This window comes from Phalacrocorax aristotelis, chromosome 3 (assembly GCF_949628215.1).
Source record: "Phalacrocorax aristotelis chromosome 3, bGulAri2.1, whole genome shotgun sequence".
Classification (NCBI taxonomy): Eukaryota; Metazoa; Chordata; class Aves; order Suliformes; family Phalacrocoracidae; genus Phalacrocorax; species Phalacrocorax aristotelis.
The window spans coordinates 40,148,629-40,170,304 of NC_134278.1; the positions used below are offsets into that span (position 1 = coordinate 40,148,629).

General features: G+C 44.7%; 1 long non-coding RNA gene across 1 annotated transcript; it reads left to right on the forward strand.

Annotated features, from left to right (window-relative positions):
- Positions 1–17,106: 17,106 nt before the first annotated feature.
- On the forward strand, positions 17,107–18,790 carry LOC142055740 (uncharacterized). The gene is made up of 3 exons (XR_012660023.1): positions 17,107–17,226; positions 17,320–17,394; positions 17,517–18,790. It is a non-coding gene; the product is annotated as an uncharacterized LOC142055740 (long non-coding RNA).
- The last annotated feature ends 2,886 nt before the right edge of the window (positions 18,791–21,676 follow it).

Sequence of the window (21,676 nt, forward strand, 5' to 3'; positions counted from 1 at the left end):
AAATAGCTTGATTGTTCTGCAAGGTATTCTGATTCCTTTGAAAATTAGAGAAAATTGTACTTAACTGTTCCCTGGTTTTCCTCTGCTGACAAAGTCCTGTGCATGCTGCAACCAACTGTATCCTCAGGTCTCTTCCCTTTGTTTTCAGGAAGCAGATAAGCACACCTGCCTTAAGAGCTCCAAGAAAGTTAAGGTGCATTTTTGCTTGCATTGTTCTGTGACAACTCCAGGAGCATTCAGGCAGAAGCAGTGTTGGTTTTGCAGCTCTGAGCTTTAACCTGTTGCTGTTGATGATATGCCTTGAAGCTTTGTTGCTTTTTTTGATTCTCCTGTAAACCCCACCAGCTTCACCAAGTGACCACCTAAAGACAGTGGATGTCAGCTTCAAATCTGATGTTCCCTTGATCCTGGTATTTCCTCTGAAATCCAGGTGCCCCCTTGCTGGCAATTGAATGAGTACATAGAAGGGGAACCCAATAGTTGCACCTCTTCTGACTGAGGGATTTGGATTTAGCAAAACCTCCCTACAAGAGCGACATGTTTAAGACATGAAGATGTCTTCTGACACACAAAGGGAGTAGTCTTCTATATTAAAAAGGGAGAAAAAGATCTCAAAGCAAACCGTGAGAAAAGCCTTAAATAAGTTCAAAGCTATCTGAAGAGTCATTGATCAAACATTGGGAAGGCACCATGATAAAGAAAAAGGTCACTGGGCCAAACTCATCTCCATCTAATTACATGAAGTCTGCCAAACTAATCCCTGGCATAACTTAACTGAAAATATTATTCTGGTTCTACTTAATAAAGGGACTGATATATTAAAATGGCCGGCACCTATTCTCCACACGCTCCAGTATGTAAATATGGCTGCTTATGAGCAGCCCTCATAAATTCAACAGGGCTGACCTGTGTAAAGTTAACCACCTGCCCAAGATTTTACTTCTGCAAACAGCTGGTGGATTAGCCCTTCTGAACATTTTTACATAGCTAATGCAGTGCTCTTGACAGTCCTGGCAGTAAAAAATGTGGGGTCTGTGGAGGACATTGTGGTGGGAAGTTCACCAGGTGCAGGTGAGGTCAGAATTCAGATGTAACTGAAGTATTGGAGATGTGATCTGCAGAAGTGGGTTCAGGAGGCCAGGCAGGAAGCATCCTGGGAATAATCCACTGCACAAATATAGGATGGGAAGCAGCTCCCCTGGCAGGACTTCTGCAGAAAAACACAGTGCTGAGAGAAAGGCAGACATCTCACAGGGCTGCACAAGGAGGATTGCACCCTACAAAACATGCAGAGGGACAAAACAGGTGGCCCTGCAGCTCAGTATCAGTGAAGTCTTGGCTGGAGGACTCTGCCACTCAGGACACAGCCACATGGTGTGTCAGCTACCTGCTGAGGGTGCAGGAAAGGGCTTAAAAACTTGGTCTGAGAGAGATTAATCAGGTTCTTCAACCTGAAGAGTGAACTGAAGCAGGACATGCTAACAACCTTCAGATCTACAAAAGTCTGCCCCAAGAGGAAGGAAGTTACCCACTCCCCACGCAGCCAGCACAGGCCCCAGCCCCAGTGCAACCACAGCACTGGACTGCCAAGAAACTTCCCATGTGGAAAGCTTCTAAAGGCTCAGTCACATTCACAGTAGCGGCTGTACACCCATCCAGGCAAGGCGATACCCCTGAAAGAGTCACAGGGTGTTGTAAGGCATCCTGGATTTGGGTAGGACTTGGCACGGGAGTGTTTGTAACAAGGAGCTCCTACTACAAAGGGATATTTTTCCTTAGTCCCACAGGCAGCAAAGTCGGGCTGGGCAGAAATGTTTAGGGCTGTAAATTATTTAGAAGTCTGAGAAGCACATTGATCAGCCCCAACATTAACTCCTCTGCTCATACAGAACCTCCCTTTTTGTAACTGCTCCTTTACATCCAAAATGGGAACAAAGGAGCCAAAACACTGAAATTAAGGACACCCACTTAAAGACAAGGCTTAGTCTTACACATGGCAATCACCAAGGCTCTGGCTGCTGCCAAGGGCAATCTGAACACCAATTCCCCCCCTGTGGCCTTTGCTGGCTGGATCCTTTTGCCCAGCTGGCAGTTTCTTGGGCTGCGCAGTCTGCCTGCTCCCCCCGGACCTGCAGGGACAGCTTGTCTTCACCCCACTGCTGAGGCACGTGTCTGCTCCGATCTCTGCTCTGGACACTGCTCCCTGCTGCTAGGGTTTCCTTCTCCATCATCCATAAGCGCCCATTGCTGAGCACTTCCCTTCCCAAAGGGCCTGTGGGACACTGGGTGCTGCCTTTCCCTGCCCAGCCCCACTCTGTGGGAAGATACGAAAGGACATCTCTACCCAGAGCAGGCAGATCAAGTATTTATGTCTGTCTCAGAAGCTTGTAGCAAAATCTGAGGGTCACACATGTCCTCCCAGGAGTCTGTCTGGGGTTCTAAATGAAGGCTTGGGTTTGTTTGTAACACCCAAACCGTTGTTCAGTCTCTGCAGTACTGCCTAAAAGACACAGTGGTACATTTCAGCCTTGAGAAAAGGAGGCTCAGAGGGGCTCTCATCACCATGTACCAGTACTTAAGGGGTAGTTACAAAGAAGATGGAGACTCCCTTTTTACACGGAGTCCCATGGAGAGGACAAGGGGGAATGGACACAAGTTGCTCTTGGGGAGATTCCGACTGGACACCAGAGGGAAATTTTTCACACTGAGGACAGTCACCCATTGGAATAATCTCCCCAGGGAAGTGGTTGACTCGGCCACGTTGGACACCTTCAAGAGTCGTCTGGACAGGGTGCTGGGCCATCTTGTTTAGACTCTGCTCTTCCTAGAAAGGTTGGACTAGATGATCCCCGAGGTCCCTTCTAACCTGTGATTCTGATTCTGTGATTATCAGTGGTTCTCCAAATATGATTTAGGAGCTAGGAAACGGAAGTGTATTGCTAGTCCCCAGCATTGCCACTCAGTTGCTACCACTGGAAACCCTCCTCCTTCACACTTCTGGACAAGCGTCATGGCTTCCACCTGTCAGGTAACAGGCTGCCCCAAGACCTCCAGTGTCGCCCTTGCCTGCAAGACTTCCCAGGTTTGCATGGCCTGGAGGGATATCGTGCAGACAGCTTCTAATTACGCTGCTAGTTGATTTACCAATTTATGCTGATTTAAGAGTCAGAAGTCATGGAAGGCCAGGAAAGACCCCCCTCCTGAACCCCGGGCAAAGTGGCTACTCTTCAGTGGAGCCTTTTGGAGGAGGAGAAGCGGCGCTTACCCAGGTTGGACCAGCCCAGCCCCAGCGTGAGGCACCTGAGCCCTTGGCTCTTTCCCATCCCTCCAGACACCCTCTTTGTGCCTCTGGGTGTTTTTGCCTTTTTTTGTTTTCTATTTATAACACAAGCAGCAAAATTTAAAAAAAGATTTTTATAAAGCAAATACATTTGTTCACTTTCAAATTAACTTATTCCTCCCCACAAGCTAAATTAGATAGATGTTCCCATTAAGGTATTACTGGTTCTGATTTACCTTTTTTTTTTTTTTTTTTTATCAAGCAGGCCAAGGTATCTGCTACCCCAGAGAGCAATTGCTACCTGCCCTGCTGTGTCTCTTTTTTTTGGGATACCTATTTGAATACCCATTTCAAACTAGCACAGGAGCATGCAAATGGGATGAACTGTGCTCCATGGGTTGGATCCTGTGCTGCATCTGTCTCAGTGTGTCTTTCGTGTAGGAGAGGAATTTGAAGCCAAGCACATAAATTGAAAAATACCATTCAGAAAGATTTATGATCCTGTTTCATCAGGGATGCTTATGTGGAATTATTGCCTGCCTGAAAGCACTGACTCAGAGCTCACATGTAAATTGCCAGGATAATTCCACTATTCTGTGTTTCACAGAATTTAATGTTTTGTGCCTTGCTTCAAGTGTTTTGTTGATTAAAATCTTTACGTTTTCTCCTAGAGAGAGTTTCATAGGCAGGTAGAGCTGTAACTGTGTCTTCCTGACTTGCTAACACGCAATGACTGCCAGTCAAATAGGTAATATCTTAATTTTGAAACGGACAACTTCCCTTGAACACCACTGTGTTCTTGCAGTAATGCTTTTGTGCTGCAGCATTTCTCATATGTGTGAAGCTTCCCATGAGGGGAAATACTTGGAGCTTAGCAAAATTTTATCTGTGCTGTGTCCTAACTTCACATCCCAAAAAATCCAAAGGTGGAAAACCAAAGCTGGCTGCCCAGTGAGACCCAGTCATGGGAGCAGGTAATGGTAACACACAGCCACAATTCACACATTCATACAACCGATAACTTAGTTTTGATCCATTTAACCAGACACTTCATTACAGCACTGAAATAACACAACAAAGCACTCCTGAAACTGCTGAAATAGATTAGGTTCAGTAGCTAGCACCCAGTTTGGAAGTTAAGAGTGAGGTCTGAAATGGGTCACACCAGCAGGTGCAGATACTTTACTGGATATTTTCCAACTGATTCCTCCAAACTTCTGAGGGCCAGAGCAGCATGTGCCTGCTCCAACCAGAGTGAAGTAGTCCAGCTGGATACGTCCATGCATCCAGCTCTGTTTGACACATCTGGCTATGATAGCTGTTGCCGTGCAGCTGCTCAGAACAGTTTTCCGTGCAATTCATGTTTCCCTGAGTTGTGAAAGTCAAGTATCCACCTTTCTCTGTTTGCCAAGACTAATGACTTTGTAGCTGTTATATTTTATAGGCTAGTGCAGGCTAGCCAAGCAGACTCACAGAGCTGTAAATATTTGATAAAGCAGCTTTCCACAGTGTGAGTGTGAATTCCACGCTGTAAGAGACAGCTAAAAATCAAATTATGCTGGACATTATCTTCCTCAATTAAAAGCCCAGATCATTACTGGTTTTTTTCCCTGGACTGAAACAAAGATCTGAAAATCCTGAATAGTTTGACAAATTATGCATTAGGGTCTGGTATGAATAGAGCACTCACTTGAGGAATTACAATTGCACTTCCCTGCTGTATGTGTATGAGGCTTTCTCTGGGCTGCGTTTCACATAGCATCTGCTTGCTGAGTCTTAGGAGGACTTTCAGGTATATTAAAACACACAATGTTCCTCTGAAAAACAGCTATCACCTTGTCCGTGTTTGAATTCCTCCCACAGGTCCTTGAAAAAGCTAACCCATCAGACATGAGGAGGAGGGGAATGGTAGCTCTCATTAGCTATTTGAGCCTTTTGCTATTAGGAAACCCATGGTCTCCTTTTGTGGATGTTTTCCAGTTGTGTCAGGTAATGCATGGACAGATTAGAAAAAGAACCCCCCTTGCTGAGGAGAACAAAACAAACAAACAAAAAAGGAAGAAATAGTAGGAAATTCTTATTCTAGTACAAGAAATAGTACTTATCCAAAACCATTACGATTTGTGCTCGGAGCCCGGTGTCAAAAGATCTCCTGTGGTCAGACTGTGCTGCCTGGACGAGCCTCGGTGGGGACTGGGGGCTACAAAAGGGCTGCATCTTTGGTTTGGGGGCAGGGACTACATTCCTAATTGCTCCCACTTGTAGAGAAGTTTGGAACCAGAAATAAGGGAAATTTCTATATGCAATTTTTCTTATTATTAAAGAAGTGAAACAAGCCCTCCATTTAACCTGTTGGCTGTGACAGTCTCTGCCCTGAAGAGTTTGAGGCAGACTTTCTCTTCTCTCTAGTAGGCACAGAAGTGTCTGTGGAAGAAAGAGAAATCTTCCATTAACAGCAATGGTACCAAATTTGCTCTGAAACCTTCTCATATTAAATGGCAATTGACACATTTTAATGACCTAGTGTAGTCTAATTGTACCTCTGAAAAGGATATAGTATTTAGTGTAAAAATACCAGTTTTCCATAACTGTTGTTAATAGGTCTGACATACGATTTAACATATATACCACGCTGCTAAAAGGAAGTGCATGCTAAAAAACAGTAAGGCTTGCTTATTTTCCCAAGTACCTGGTAACAGCAGAACTATTTTCAATCATTTTGCTTAAAAAAGCAAAAGAGGAAGATACTTACAATATCTCATACAGAAGGAAAAAGCATATCACAAAGAAAACAAAATCAGCCTTACACGAGGTGTTTAGGCACAGCTTTCTTTGAGGCAAGTTGGATATGTGGATGAGCAGTAGAGAGGTATACTGGGATTTACTGGTGGAGGTATTTGCAGCTTTTTTAGCTAGCTGTCAAAAACAGCCTCATGGGTGTTTGGAAACTTATAACCGTGCCATTTCTGTTAACTGTTCTTGTTAATAGCTGCTAGCAGAGAACCCTGCCCAATGCTGCTGAAGAGCAGCCAAAAGAACAAGTGCAGAAATGAGGTGAGAAAGTCCTGGCCAAGCCCTAGGGACAGCCAGGCTCAGGGAGGGAGCTGAGCTTGAGGCACATGTTAAGGTACTGCTTTGCATTACCAGGAAAGCTTAAATCTAGAGTATGGGTAAGCCCAGATACCAGGTCCAGGGGAGAAGTAAGGACTTAGCCCAATCACAGCAGTATATTTGAAGAAAAAAATTCATGCCAGTTTTCCTGAGTCCCTGCCATCTATTCAAATTCTCTGCATGTGCTTCTGGGTTTTGTCCACATCACTTAGGCACTGTAGGTGCCCACTGGAGCCAATAGATATTTGGGAACTGCTGAGAACATAAATGAATTATTAATATATAATCAGATAGGGGATAAAATATTACTTAAATGTCTTCCACACGTTATTAAAGAGTTTAGCTTTTCTTAAGCCCAATTTCTTTATTTTCTGGTTGCTGAGGGAGTTTTCTAAGGGAAAATGCTATTATCCTGGTTCCTTTATAGACTGGGGAGTTCAGCAAATGTGAATAGAGCTAAGTGCAGGCTCTTTCCCAACCTATTTGGATGGGAAGGAGTTTTTGCATAACCCGTGTATGAGATTCAGGCTGTGTCACCCTGAAAACGATCCTGTAGTTTTCCCTCATGGACAGGTGCACTGGCATTCATCACCATCTTCTGCCCACTCTCAACACCACTCTGTGAGGCTTGTGACCTGGGGAGAAGTATCTCATTGCTCCCCACAGCTGTATCCATCCTGGCTGTCCCTTGCCAGTGCTTTTGCCTGGGCGACAGAGAAGGGTTGGAAAAACCCAGGGATTGAAAGGATGGCTCCTGAGCAGCCAGAGCCAGATGATGGGGAGAAAACTGAGAGTTTGCATCCTTGACTAAAGCAGCTTCCCAAAAGTGAATAACACTGGGTTGCATCTTTGTCCCATGCTTTAGGAGTGCCCCAGGGTGTGATCAGCTGTTGTGCCACCAAGCAGCCTGGTACTGGTGCAGGGAGCTAATGGCTGTCCCTGCCATGCAGCTGTGCCCTGGGACCTCCAGCTGCAAGGGAGCGTGTAGCACAAGAGCAAGGAGCAAGCAGTAGAGCTGTTACCGTAGTCTTCAGAGCTTGAACTTTGAATGTATGTAAAAGTAGGTTAAAAATGCACAGGCTAGCATTTATCTCTTCTCTTGTTTTAATTTTTACAGTGCAGCTTAATTTGATTTTCTCTTTTTTTGCTTGGCAGTGTATAGCACGTTCTAATCAACCATTTAGTAAGACGTTCCCATAAGGTCAAAAGCCACAGTAAAATAGTCCTTATTTACTGATAGATTTATACCTGAGAAGCTTACTGAGCTGTGTGATCATTTTAATGTGAGAGTGGCATTTTCATGGATAAATTTCCATTATTGTTTTCTAACCAGGCACACAATGGGCATTATTCAAGAGGGTGAAAGAGATATTATAGTTATTTCAAAAATTGTACTTTGGGTGCATGTAATATCTCTCTTCTCTGTATATTTAATTATACTTTTGATATCGTAGTTGATTTTCAGAAAAGTATGTTTTTTTCTCTGGAACTGATTTATAAAATTATGGTTTTTAAATGTTATCTTCAGCAGGCAAAGCATGGAAGTAATTTTATGTTGACTGTCTTAAGTGTAATGCTTTTACATTGTTGATTCAACAACAAATATCTTAAAGGACCTTTTAATGTAACGACCTTCAAATAATCTTACTATCTAGTACAGCAGTACCAATGCTGATCTAATTTTGGGCCATATTAGATAGAATACTTTAAGCTATTCCATGAGGAAAGAAGTCCTGCATATGTGGTTCAAACTGTGTGCAGTACAAAGCTGCACAATACTGCGTGATCTTGAAAATTATTCTGAAAATTGATCAGTCTGAATTTTCGCTTGTGCTAGAATGTTTTTTTTTTTGGCAGATAAAGGGAAAACAGCATTGGATGTTATAGGGTCAAAAAGAGCTTGAAATATACAATGCATGTAAAAGTAGACCTTGGACAGTGAAACCAGATGATGGGAAGAAAATCATCAACAAGCAATACCTGCTGCTAAGTGCCACATCCTGGCCATCTACCCATGCCCAGCAGGATGGAGTTAAATTGCCAAAAACTCCTTGATGGTTCCTTGTATTTCTGCACTGAAACATCAACACACAGAGATCTAGATAGTCATTGTAGAAATCTAGGTAGTCATTGTAGAGATCTAGATAGTAATTGTTTCTTGTGGAACGAATATTGTCTTCAGAAATGTCCCTGGACAACTGACTGCTAGTGGATTTCAGAAATGGTGTCTCTTTACCTAATTCCATTGATCCCTAAAAATTTGTGTTCAACTTCTATTACATGCCCATCAGGTATGCTACAAAATGGTGTCTCAAATTCCTGATTTTGACAGCTCATTTAGACATAAATTTCCCTTGAAGCCATTTCCAGGATACTTTTGATCCTTCCTTATCAATTTGGGCAGATATGTTGACACAGTTGCCTGCTTCCAGTCACTCTCCAGTGTTAACCTTCTTGTGTCAGTGTTTGTCCCCAGGTGCATTGTCATTTGCACTGAATTCACACGTGGGCATGGGTATAGCCAGCACCTTTGGCAAGAACTGGGGCACTTCTGATCATGTAGAGATCTCTACACCTTCACCTGTAGACTCCTTCCCCAAATCAGTATCATCCAGGCAAAGATAGATGCTTCCTGTGACCCCAGAAAACTTGCGTTTTCCTGACATTTCATGTGCCAAGCATAACATAGCAGAGGAGAAAGCCTTTTCTTTCGGTACTGGTGGGGGTCAAATCTGAGCTCTGATCTCCTGATGGCACCTGTCAGAACTCTGTTAATGTCCTCATAAGTAGGAGATATTTAGCATCAGCTATTTTAAAAAAAAAAATTGGCCCCTTCTCCAGTTACTAGAAATTATTGCACTTGTATATATTTCTTCTGGGACTCCACCAAGGAAAGGGTCTGGGTTTGGTTTGGTTGGGAGAGGAGTGCTGCTGGTGACCTTTAGTTGGACCAGCCCACTGGCTCTTCTACTCCTGAGGTTTCTCAGAGCAATGAGTCTCTCCAGGATGCCCAAATAGAGGGCAGAGATCTCAACCAGTTCTGGGTTTCTTCCCCCTTTCCAGAATTCAGACTTTGGTAGGACTTTCAACCACACCAGTATTCCTTGAGGAGGATTTTTCTCATTTTCCCCTTGTCCTGTGGTGCCTGGTCACTGTTTGCAGGCAAGCAGGAGGGCCACTCATCCCCAGGAGACCCAGTCCTGAAAGCCCAGCCCTGGGTAAGAGGTGACACAGGCTGCACTCCCAGACCAGTGGTGCTCTAGCTAGCTATGCTTCATTGAGGGGCCAAACCATATCATCTTCTGAGGTCCCTTCCATCATGGTATTTCTAATAGGATTTGGCTCCTGGATTTTTACAACATCGTGTAAGTGGTATCTTCATGGTCTTCAAGGATGCTGCCCAAACTCCCACTTTATAGTGGAGAACAATAAAATGTTAATATCCCTCCTCCCAGATCTCAGCAATAAAACTTGTTTCCTCTTCGCTGATGCTAAATAGTCTGACAAAGTCCTTGCAAAGTAGCGTGTTGTCTGAAAACTGTTCATCTAGCTTCCTTCTTGTTCTTTGCAACATAATCAGGGAAGAAGCACACCACTGTAAAGAAGCACACAAGAGCAGAGTAACCATCAAGTAAGGGAAGATCACTGGAATGCTGCAGAGCTGTTGTAGTTGTGTAGACATTGTACTAATCCCCTTTATTTCCAGCTAATGGAACACAACATGATGCTTTGCCTTGATGCTGTCTCTCAAACAACCTGAGCACTTAATTTTCTTGGACCTTTGGAGCTAATGGGCTAAGATGCTCAAGGGAGGTAGGCAACTGCTTTCCTTCAGTCTGGGAGCCAGGACCAAACAGAAACCTCTAGAGAAGCAGTATGAAAGCTGGAGGGAGCTTTCCCCCTGTCATGAGCTAATGACAGCGAGAAAGAGGGGGAGAAATATTTCCCACTAGCAAGCAGAGCCAGCCCCCCTCTGAACTCCCATTTTTAGCCCTATGCCTGCCCCCGCTGCTCCAGCCAAGAGTGTGTTGGTAGGATCCCTTGCGCCCCGTGCCAGCAGTGCGGGTCCAAACCAGCACTCACCAAGAAACACCCCGCTCCTTCGATGCTTACTTCCTTCTAGCTGGATGCACCTTAAAAATTAATTATAAAAGATTGTCTGGACTGTTTTGACACATTCTTCTGATTTAAGGACATCAAATTCAGTTACTGTAAGCTCTGATGTGGCTGGTTTTGCTATTTCCCAGAATTCCCAGCAGAAATTAAGCAGAGGATCTGGGATTCAGACGTTTGAGATTAATGGGATTGCTCAGGTATCGAAGCAGTGACAAAATGGAAAGTTCTTCCTAGCAGAAAAAGTAATTAGTCCCTTTCAGATCTTCAGTCTGATACTAGCGTTAGCATCAATTATTCTCTGTTGGGTGTATTACATATTAACAAGGTTCACTGTAATATCATCCTTTCTTGGTAATAATCAGAAGATAGAAGGCCTCTTAAAATCATTGTATTGCTACCCTGAGGTTTTTAACATTTAAGCCTACTACTTATCAGCTGATACCTTGCATTGACTTCAGCACCTGAACAACTCCAGTACTCTCAAGTCTCTGAAAATCACAGAATCACAGAATAGTAGAGGTTGGAAGGGACCTCTGGAGATCATCCCATCCAACGCCCCTGCTTGAGCAGGGACACCTAGAGCAGGGGGCACAGGAACGCATCCAGAGAAGGAGACTGCACAGCCTCCCTGGGCAGCCTGTTCCACTGCTCTGTTACCCTCACAGCAAAGTTTTTCCTCATATTCAGGTGGAACTTCCTGTGTTCCAAAAAGTGCCCATTGCCCCTGTCCTGTCGCTGGGCACTAATGAAAATAGTCTGGCCCCACTCTCTTGAGACCCACCCTTTAGATATTTATAAGTATCGATTAGATCTCCCCTCAGTCTTCTCTTCCCCAGTCTGAACAAACCCAGGTCTCTCAGCCTTTCCTCTTAAGAGAGATGCTCCAGTCCCCTGAGCATCTTGGTAGCTCTCCCCTGGACTTGCTTAAGCAGTTCCCTGTCCTTAAACTGGTGGGCCCAAAACTGGACACAATACTCCAGATGTGGCCTCGCTAGGTCACAGTAGAGGGGGAGGATAACCTCCCTCGACCTGCAGGTCACACTCCTTTCTATGCAGCCCAGAATATTGTTGGCCTTCTTGGCCACAAGGGCACGTTGCTGGCTCAGGGTCAGCTTGTTGTCCACCAGCACTCCCAGCTCCTTCTCAGCAAAGCCACTTTCCAGCAAGTCAACCACCAACCCCTACTGGTGCATGGGGTTGTTCCTCCCCAGGTGCAGGACCTTGCACTTGCTCTTGTTGAATTTCATCAGGTTCCCCTTGGCCCAGCTCTCCAGCCTGTCCAGGTCTCGTTGGATGGCAGCACAGCCTTCTGGTGTATCAGCCACTCCTCCCAGCTTGGTATCATCAGCAAACTTGCTGAGGTTATACTCTATCCCATCATCCAGGTCATTGATTAATATATTGAACCAGGCTTGACCCAGTACAGAGCCCTAAGCAACACCACTAGTTACGGGCCTCCAACCAGACTCTGTCCGATTGATCACAACCCTCTGAGCTCTGTCATTCAACCAGTTCTCTATCCACCTCACTGTCCACTCATCCAACCCACACTTCCTTAGCTTGACTATGAGGATGTTGTGGGAGACAGTGCCAAAAGCCTTGCTGAAGTCAAGGTAAACAACATCCACTGCTCTCCCCTCATATACCCAGCCAGTCATGCCATCATAGAAGGCTATCAGGTTGGTCAAGCATGATCTCCCCTTGGTGAATCCGTGTTGACTGTTTCTGATAACCTTCTTGTCCTCTACATGCCTGGAAATGACCTCCAGGATGAACCGCTCCATCACCTTTCCAAGGATGGAGGTGAGGCTGACTGGCCTATAGTTTCCCAGGTCCTCCTTTTTGCCCTTTTTGAAGATTGGAATGACATTTGCTTTCCCCCAGTCCTTGGGCACCTCTCCTGTCCTGCACGACCTTTCAAAGATGATGGAGAGTGGCTCTGCAAGAACATCCGCCAGCTCCCTCAGCGCTCGCAGGTGCATCCCATCGGGGCCCATGGATTTGCGAGGATCCAGTTTGCCTAGGTGATCTCTGACCCAATCCTTCTCAACCGATGGTAAGTCTTCCTTTCTCCAGATTTTTTCTCTCCTCTGGGGGCTGGGATGCCTGAGGGCCAGCCTTAGCAGTGAAGACTGAAGCAAAGAAGGCATTCAGTAACTCTGCCTTCTCTGCATCCTGCATCACCAGGGCCCCTTCCTCTTTCAGCAGTGCGCCCACTGTATCCCCAGCCTTCCGTTTACTACTGCTGTATTTAAAGAAGCCCTTCTTGTTACCTGTGACATGCATTGCCAGATTTAATTCCGAGTGGGCCTTGGCCTTCTTCGTTGCATCTCTGCACACCCTGACAACATTCCTATACTCCTCCCAAGTGACCAGTCCCTTTTTCCACATACTGTGAGCCTCCCTCTTCCATTTGAATTTCTCTAGAAGCTCTTTGGTCATCCATGCAGGTCTCATGGCTCCTCTACTTGACTTCTTCCTCCTGGGGGTGCACTGATCTTGAGCTCAGAGGAAGTGGTCCTTGAATACTGTCCAGCTCTCTTGGATCCCCCTGCCTTCTAGAGCCCTAACCCTTGGGATTCCCCCAAGCAGGTCTTTGAAGAGGCCAAAGTTGGCCAACTTGAAGTCCAGGGCTGTCACCCGACTCATAGCCCTGCTTCTACCTCGCAGTGTCCTAAACTTGACCATCTCATGGTCACTGCAGCCAAGGCTACCCCCAACTCTCACATCCTCAACCCGGCCTTCCTTGTTCATTAATATAAGGTCAAGCAGCACATCTCACCTCGTTGGCTCCTCCACCACTTGCATCAAAAGGTTGTCCTCGATGCTTTGAGGGAACCTTCTGGATCGTGCATGGCTCGCCATGTTGCTTTTCCAGAAAATATCAGGGTGGCTGAAGTCCCCCACGAGAACCAGGGCCTGTGATTGCAAGGCTACTTTCATCTGCCTGTAGAAGGCCGCATTGACTTCCTCTTCATGATCAGGTGGCCTGTAGTAAACACCTACTCTTTTTTTTTTTTTCTTTTTTTTTTTTCTCCCTGTTTTTGGCAAGAGTCTGCAGAGAAAATCAACAATGTTTCCAAGCTAAAAGGTATTGTTACAAACGAGTTAAAATTCGAAGGGTGGAGAAGACATGTCAAAATAATCTGGCAAAGCTGTGAGACTGGGTCTTGGGGAGAAAGGGTATCTCCACTCTCTTGCTTTCAGTTCGATCAGGAAACTATGTCAGCTCCAGGTCCCAACTTCTGCTCCTGCAGGTCACAACAATTCATCTGAGCAGAGCTTGCCATCCATGGCTGTTTCCAAAGGTGTAAATCTGTCAAACTCCACCCTGCTTAGGTGCAAAATTTGCTGTATTTTTAAGAGTGGTGCTGCTGTCCTAGTGCATGCCTCTTGGGGAGTTTAATAAAGCCTGTTGCAGTCCATGACACATGGTTTCGTCAGGCCAAGGTGATCCTTCCTCCATGCCACTACTCACAATACAATCTCACAGCAGGTTGCCCTATGCAGAAGTCACACCTTAGTTTCTAAACCTGGTGCTCATTCTTCCATTTCACCATCTACAATTCAAAAATCCCATCGCCAGTTTAACACCATGTGTCTGAGACTGCTGAAACATGGTTAAGGAGATTTAGATGCACAGCTCTGTCAATAAATCTCCTAGATAGATTTGATAATCAGCCTTTATGCACAGCTCCAAGTTATTTTGAATAGAGGAATACTGGAAAATAATCAGAAAAAGAAATTAATTGTAAGTGACTTCCTTTCCTGTGCCTCCAGATTGGGGGACACTGTGGGTAGACACCTCTGAGTAAAGCTGTTCTAAATTGAATAAATTGCTGGCTTTGGGGGTTATAATATGAGGCTGGCAAAAAATCTGTTTAAAAATCCCATCAAGATGTTGAAATCCTAATCCAGAACGCAGCAGGACTGGCATGAGCTCCTGCCAGCACACCTGGCTGCAGCAGCTGTCTTGTGGACCACCGTACCCTGATGTAGCTACGTTTCTGCCTACCTGCATTTGCCATTCAGATATCCAGGGCAGATTGCCAGCTCCTTGCTCAAGTGACACCATGGGAGGCAGTGGGATAAAATTAAATCACTGTTGGGGGACAGAGACAAAGCGTGGCGAGGGCATGACTGCCACAGCTGGACAACATCCAGCTTCAGCCTGCAGGGCCTCCAGAAGAGTTACGAAGCCAGGTATTTTTTAAGAACTAACAAAAACTGTTGCATTCAGCAGAGAAGCTGTGCTGCTTCTGCAAAAGCAGAGGGCTCCTGTGGAGATGTTTGCTACCAGCTGCTAGTATACAGTCATAGGGCCTTAGCTGAAAATGAAAAGGCATATTTGAAGCCAGTTGTGCTGAATACTTTATCTTGATTATTTTAAGCATTTGTAGTAATTGTACTGTAACCCTCATTTTCATTGATGTGGTGATTTTTGCAAATTGTTAACAATTACAGGTCACCTTTGAGATGGAAGCATCTTAGCGTTTGTTGTAAAAGCTTTTTAAGAGTAATTCACATCTTATTTACTCCATCACCAGATCATTTCATGTGCTAATGTACTGGGAATGTCAAGCTCTGGTCATAATAGCAGAGTTTTCCTTCTACTTGTTTTTATTCCCCTGCAAATATAACAAAGGCAAGAACTGTCTTAGGCGTGCCTGATCACATGCATTAAATTAGCTCCCTTTTGGCCTCCTAAGGCATAAACACCCGGAACTGCAAGGACTCTAGGAAACTGCCATGGCTTATATCTGAGAGGGCAGCACCTTGCACACTTGGCTCACGGCTTAGCCTCAGAGCCCACACCCATGCTAGCCCTACGCTGGCAGTTGTTGAGGGTGATTCACTGGCAACTAAATACATGTCTAATTTTCAGCAAGGAAGCAGCCCCAGCAACTGCCTCCAGAAGTATTGCCGAATTACCTGTTAGGCCTGTGCTTAAGACTTTCTGAATTTAGGTTTATATTGCAGCAAGGCTCCAACAAACGGTCTTGGGAAAACTGGGACAGGGGAATTTGGGAGTGATTCTTCCAAAATTTGGGGAAAAATTGAAATCTTTCCACTAGCTGCCAAGAGCTATGTATTAGGTCTGTGAAAGAAGGTATGAAGTGATATCAAGAGGACACATGTCTGCATGTCTGTGAACTGGAGTCAGTGCGACAACAAAGCTTCCATGTAGCCCCAGGAAGAGTACACAAGGGCACACTGAAGACATCCAGGATACACAGGAGGACAACCCTAGGACAGAATTATATCTTAAGAGGGAATTTTTCAATTTGCTAATCTTTCTCTAAAGAGCCACAATGAACTAGCAGTACTTGATGGTGCTGTGACTGGGCTGGAGGCACCCAAGGGATAGGTTCATCCCTCTGCCGAAGGCTCCAGTGTGTCAAGGACCAGGCACTTGGACAAAGGGTGGCTTGATCCCAGACAACCCAACAAGCAATCATTTTAGTTACTCTCACCATACAGATGGAGTAATTTAGTCAGCGACCCATGCATGTTGACAAACCCTGCAAACCAGGCTGTTTTTGATTAAGTACCCAAGAATGGTTTCAGTTGCCTGATATGAGACCTTGGCAGATAAGGAGCCTATGGTGACTTGGCCAAACCACTCCATCACTACATCATATAATTTGATACATATAATTTGACCCTCTGTAATCCATCAGAGTTCATCTATCTCAACTAAAAATGACCTTGTACATGAATATATGAAAATCTAATGCTGTCCCATTTTCTAGTTCCACTATTTCCATAAATTAAATGTGTTCAGCAGAAGATTGGGAATATATAAGTGAAAGGAATCCGTTCTCTGCCCTTTTAGACTGACAAAAAATTGTAGCAGACTGCAACTAAAAAGTAGTCATAACTTGTGAGTCACAAAAGACCCCAGGGTGAACACAATTAAAAAAGAGAATTAATGGTATATTGTCTATGTATGTCAGAACTGCAGGCAGACACTGAAGTGTCAATAACTTGAAGTAAGAGTGGTTGTTGTTGCTGCTCAATTTTTTTCAGACTACTCCAACATCTTGTGCAAAATAATTTCAACAGCTTCCATCTCTGAGGAAATATGTAGGCAAAATTTACTGCTATAAGCATATATTCAAGAGAAGGACAGAGTAATGCTCTGTGCTAATCCCTATCAGCATACTGTTGAATTGTCAGTGTGACTGGATGATGTACGTAGTGTCTGAAAAAACACTGGTTTTCTATTGTTGGTTATATGGCTTTTTTTCACACAAGTTTCACCACTGTAGCAGAATACCAGATAGAGTGGACTTACATCGGTTTCAGTGGAGATATGGACTGGAATAACCAGTCAGTATAATAATGCTGCACAGGGGCGCAGGGATGAAGACATGACAGGTCATAGTAAGATCAGTAGTACAGCAGCATCATTAACCTTTTTCTTTTCTGCACTAAATTTCCACAGACAAGAGCATTAGTAATTTTAACTTTGATTGAGAACAGCAATTATCCACTCATGGCATGTGGGAGCAAACAGGCACTTGGATAAATCACAAAAAAAAGAAAACCACTTAGCATGCTTCTTTCCTCAATAACACCTTTTTCTGAAGGTACAAGGCTGAGTGCTGTAGGGAGAGTGTGTGTGAAGAGAAAAGCAAGGGTGCAACAGCCCGCTGAAGTGTGCTCAAGGTCAGCCCCTCTCACAGAAGACCAAGAGGTCACGTTTGACTTAGAAGGTATTCTGATATGTTTAAAAAATTTAAGTAATTAAATAATTCAGTGAATGAAATCTATCAGGATTCTAATGCAGTGTTAATGGGGTCTTTCAGGAATCATGATCAGCTTCATAAGCGACATAACTGAAGCCATTAGCAACCTCATCCAAGAGTAATCATCCATCAAAGGTGAGTGCCTGCACATCCACGATGCAGAGGAGCATGAGGAGTAGCACAAATATTCCTGCTTGCAACCGCTGCAGTGGGGCAGGTATGAATATCCTCTGAATTGCCTCATTTTCCTCCTACAGGCAGTCAGCCCAGGAGTATGTTTGCCACTGTTCAGCAATGGATGAAGTGGGCAGCGACTCTACCAGCATGAGTATGAGGGAGATCATCTTCTCCACAACCAGTGCTGCTCCAGCAGATCACTAGGTGAGAAGCAAGTCAAACTGATTTGAAACATGGAGTACCTCTCACATTGTCATTAAGAGGAAGACTTGCTGGACGGTCTCCATGAAGCCTCAACACTGTTTTGGACTGCTATTTCCTATCAAGGGTGCAAGCAGAGCCAACGTGATAAAAGACAACTAGGAGTTGTCTTTTAGAGGGCTCCAGCTGCTCCTCTAACATTGCTAGGGCAGCCTATAGAATAAATATCCAACTCCTGCTAACACCTACTGGATGTATCTTCTATGCCAAGGCCTCTGGAAAGGACCTCAACTGGAGGAGTTTCGGCCCTTCATCTGTGCTGTGTAGAATCCAGCAATAAATCACTCTGATATGAAGGTCTAATATAGTTAATAGAGCATATAAACCTGTCTACTGTGTTTCATCATATTTAATTTGCTGCAGCAACCTGAGCCATCCAAGCTGTTTCAGCCTCCCTTTTACAGCCCTCCAGTGCCCTGAGAGATGCTCTCCCAGCTGAGGAGTCCCCGTGTCACCAGCACCTCTGTGTCAACAGAGCGGTGCAATGCCTCCAGAGCATTCAGCTGCTTCTTGCCCTCCAGCATGGTCCCAAGTTTAGCAGCTCCTTCATCACTGGAGGGAGAGCCAGGAGGGAACCCATGGCCTGGCCATTCCTGCAAAGAGTGGGCAAGCAGGAGGGCAACACCAGCCTTTGGCAGCCCACAGCTGCAACCTCTTCTGGGTCACGAGCTTTGGGAGTGCTTGGGCTGTGCGGCAGGTTGGTGCATCTCTCTGGTGATTTCTCCAGACACACCTCCTGTGATGTTTTGTGGTTTGTGAGGGATATGATTCACTACCCTGGCAGCCTACTGTGCTGCCTGTGCCCCATGATAGTGCATAGCGGGAGAGTAGTGACTCACCAGTCCCCCACAGCCCACGGGATGGTGGGACTTAATTTCTCACAGGGACTGGGGTCTAGTCCATGCCTCCCAGCCTTTGGTCAAATTGGATCACGTGCCTCAGCTTGGGGCACATGGCTGTGGCAAAACAGGGATGTTAGGATGAAGGCAACAGACCTACCTTAAGCTTATCTAAGAAAAGCCACTGTTATGTTAGCTGCCTGCCCAAATGATCATACTCATGCCTTTCAATAAATACAAAGCATGCTGCTGAACCTTTGGTGGCTGTTTTTTCACTTAAATTAATTTATGACCATAATTAACATACAAAATAATTTAAAACACTTATGTTGCGTAAGCTGTCACAATTATTGTCATGAGAGCATGTCCTGTAGCTAGTCTTAGATGGCAGGCATAATTCAAAACTATTTGTTGTCCACTCTGTGACCTAACCATGGAAGGGGACAAAGTGAATACAGAAGTATGGAAAAAAAGGATGGCAACAGAAAATAGAGGGCAACTGGTGGAATGCCCACAAACTGAGCCTAGGTGCCTCATCTCTGCATTTTGCAGTCCTTCCAAGGAGGTTGCCTTTGGTTTTGGACAAAAGGTTTAGAGCACCGCTGCAGAGGACAGCTGTCACCACAACCGCACTCACTGCATTTGTAGGCTGTGATTTTGGCCATACCCCAGCAGTGCAAAATGCAGCACTGGCACAACGCTGGGGCTGACAGGACTATGAAAGCAGCAGCTAGAAAACGCTGCAGTGTCCCATGCTCTACAACAAGAAGAACACTTTTGCTGCAGTAAGATTCAATATTAGCTGCTATAGGAAGCGTATTTGCTCACTTCCAAGTTTGGTTATTGGTTACCAGTACTGAACATAGTAGAGTCTTGATTCCTGCTGGTACTGTTAGGGATGGCATGTACAGTGTCAACTGAGAATGATACGTTAAAGAGCTTAAGCTGGGAAAGGGGTGAAGACCTTATCTGCTTTCTGGAGCCTGATCTTGAGTCAAGATCAGATTGTCAATGATTGGTATACCAATTCAGAGGATGCTAAGTATTGGTAGTGAGTTTATGGAGCTACCACACCCTGAAAACTAGGCAGTTTTGCAAATTAACTTTATACATTTGTAGCAGTGGTCAGATAATGCATTCCTGTGAGACATTGTGTAAGGAACTAAGTACACTCTGGAAGTTACTGGGTGTGAATGTATGAGACCAACACATCTGAGGATAGCTGGAAGTTAAATTAATCTCTGTTGAGAACTGACAGAGGAAAGATGTTTTGTGTTCCGTAACTGTAGATTTTTCCTTGTGTGCCACTGGTCTTCAGTAATAAAGTTGGCAAAAGTGATAGCCCTAGAATAAAGCAAAAAGCTTTCTTTTGTAAATCAAAGTTTCAGAGAGCTCTTGCTTGTAATGTACCCACAGCAGTACCCACAAGCAGCATTTTACGGCTGTATTTCATAAATGCAGTTCACTTTTACACAAAGCAGAGAAATGGATAGATGATGTTTGTGGTAAAAAAAAAAAAAAAGGGAAAAGAAAAGCAATGCTCAAATGATGGTAAAAGTTGGCCCTTCTTGGATGCTTCCATTACAAATCTTTCACTGTGTGCTTTAGTACTGGGATTTGGTGGTAGAGGTGGTGGTTCTGGCATATTGACACAAAGCAGGTGTACAGGCTGAAAAAATGGTTTCATTTTTCCACTTTCTGGGTGAATCTTTAGCATTTCTGTGCTGTGTTGTCCAAAGTGGTGGTGCCATTACGGGGCAAGAGTCAACACCTAATTAAGATCATTGCTATGGAGAAGTCTGATTTCCTGCCTCTCAGTTCTCACCCTCTGCAGCTACTCGTATTTTCCCTCTGGGCTGAAAATTCCCATTTTTCAGCCTCCATGTGACTTTTTGCAAGTCTGAACAAGAATGTCAGCTCCTTCAGTTTTGCTAGCAGAGAAAAAGTTGTATTTCTCCTGCACAATGCAAGCACTTGCCCAGCTCAGAAGTGACTGAAGGCAGCAACTTCGAACTGCTGGGCTCTATCATTCCTAGAGCAGCAGAGGAAGAAACAAGTCCAGCTGAAATAAGGGAGATCATTCAGCTCAAAGTGCTTTGTACTTATGAGCAATATATTGCCTGCTCACATTGGATTTTTCTGCATATGTTCTTGCAGGTTCTTGCCATAGGGCAGTCCAAGAGGGCTAAGCATGTGCAGATCCAGCCACCTCAATTCAGGATTCTTCAGAGTCATTTCTATTCAGGGTGTCTGGTGGGAGAGCAAGTATAAACACCTCATTCATTTCAAGAGGTGCAATAGCAAGGTCCAAGAGGTTAAGAAGAAATTAGGCTGACTGTTAAGATACCGAGCTAAACACAAAGGGTGTATGAATATCTGCAAGCATTGGCTTGCTGTGGTTCTAGTGATGTGTCACTCCACATGACTGAAGCAGGATGCTCATGCTTTGCTGTAGTGTGGTATTCACCAACCATTTGTCGGGCTAACCAAACCTCCTCTTGGCACACCAAGAAGTTGGAATTCATCTCATCACACATTTGTCATCTTAAAGTTGAGAGTCCCATTTGAAATGTTCATCTAGCTACCTGCAAGAAGTAGAGAGGGATAGGTGTCTCAAGCAGGTGTCTCAGCTAATCCTGAAAAGGGGTTTAAGACAGGAAGAATAAATTGCCCTCCAGAGATACCTTCGTCTTGTCTTTTACTATAGAAGGAGCCTACACAGCAAGTTTAGACTAGAAGCTTAAAACAGAGCTTTCTAAATGTTGGTAGGAAGATTTCCACCAAATAGTAATGGTAGGAACTATTCTGTGCCTATCAATAAAGCTTGCTCCATCTTGAGTTCAATGGCTTTAATATTCCGATCAAAATTCTACATTGCATACTTGATGCTATAGTTCTCACTGGCCAGACTTCCTGGGTGTACATGATTGTGAAGAGCAGGTGGGGCAATGGAGGAAGAAAACCTGGCCTTCAACCCCAGCTCTTCCAGGACCTCTTTGTGTGACTGGAGAAAACACTTCACCTCTCTGCCCCTCAGCTTGTCCAGCGATAAAAAGAGACATTGGTACTGTTTTATGCTCAGTCAAGATCCTCAGAGCAGTCATCAACTTCAGTGATATTGTGAGTTTTGAGAAGTGCTT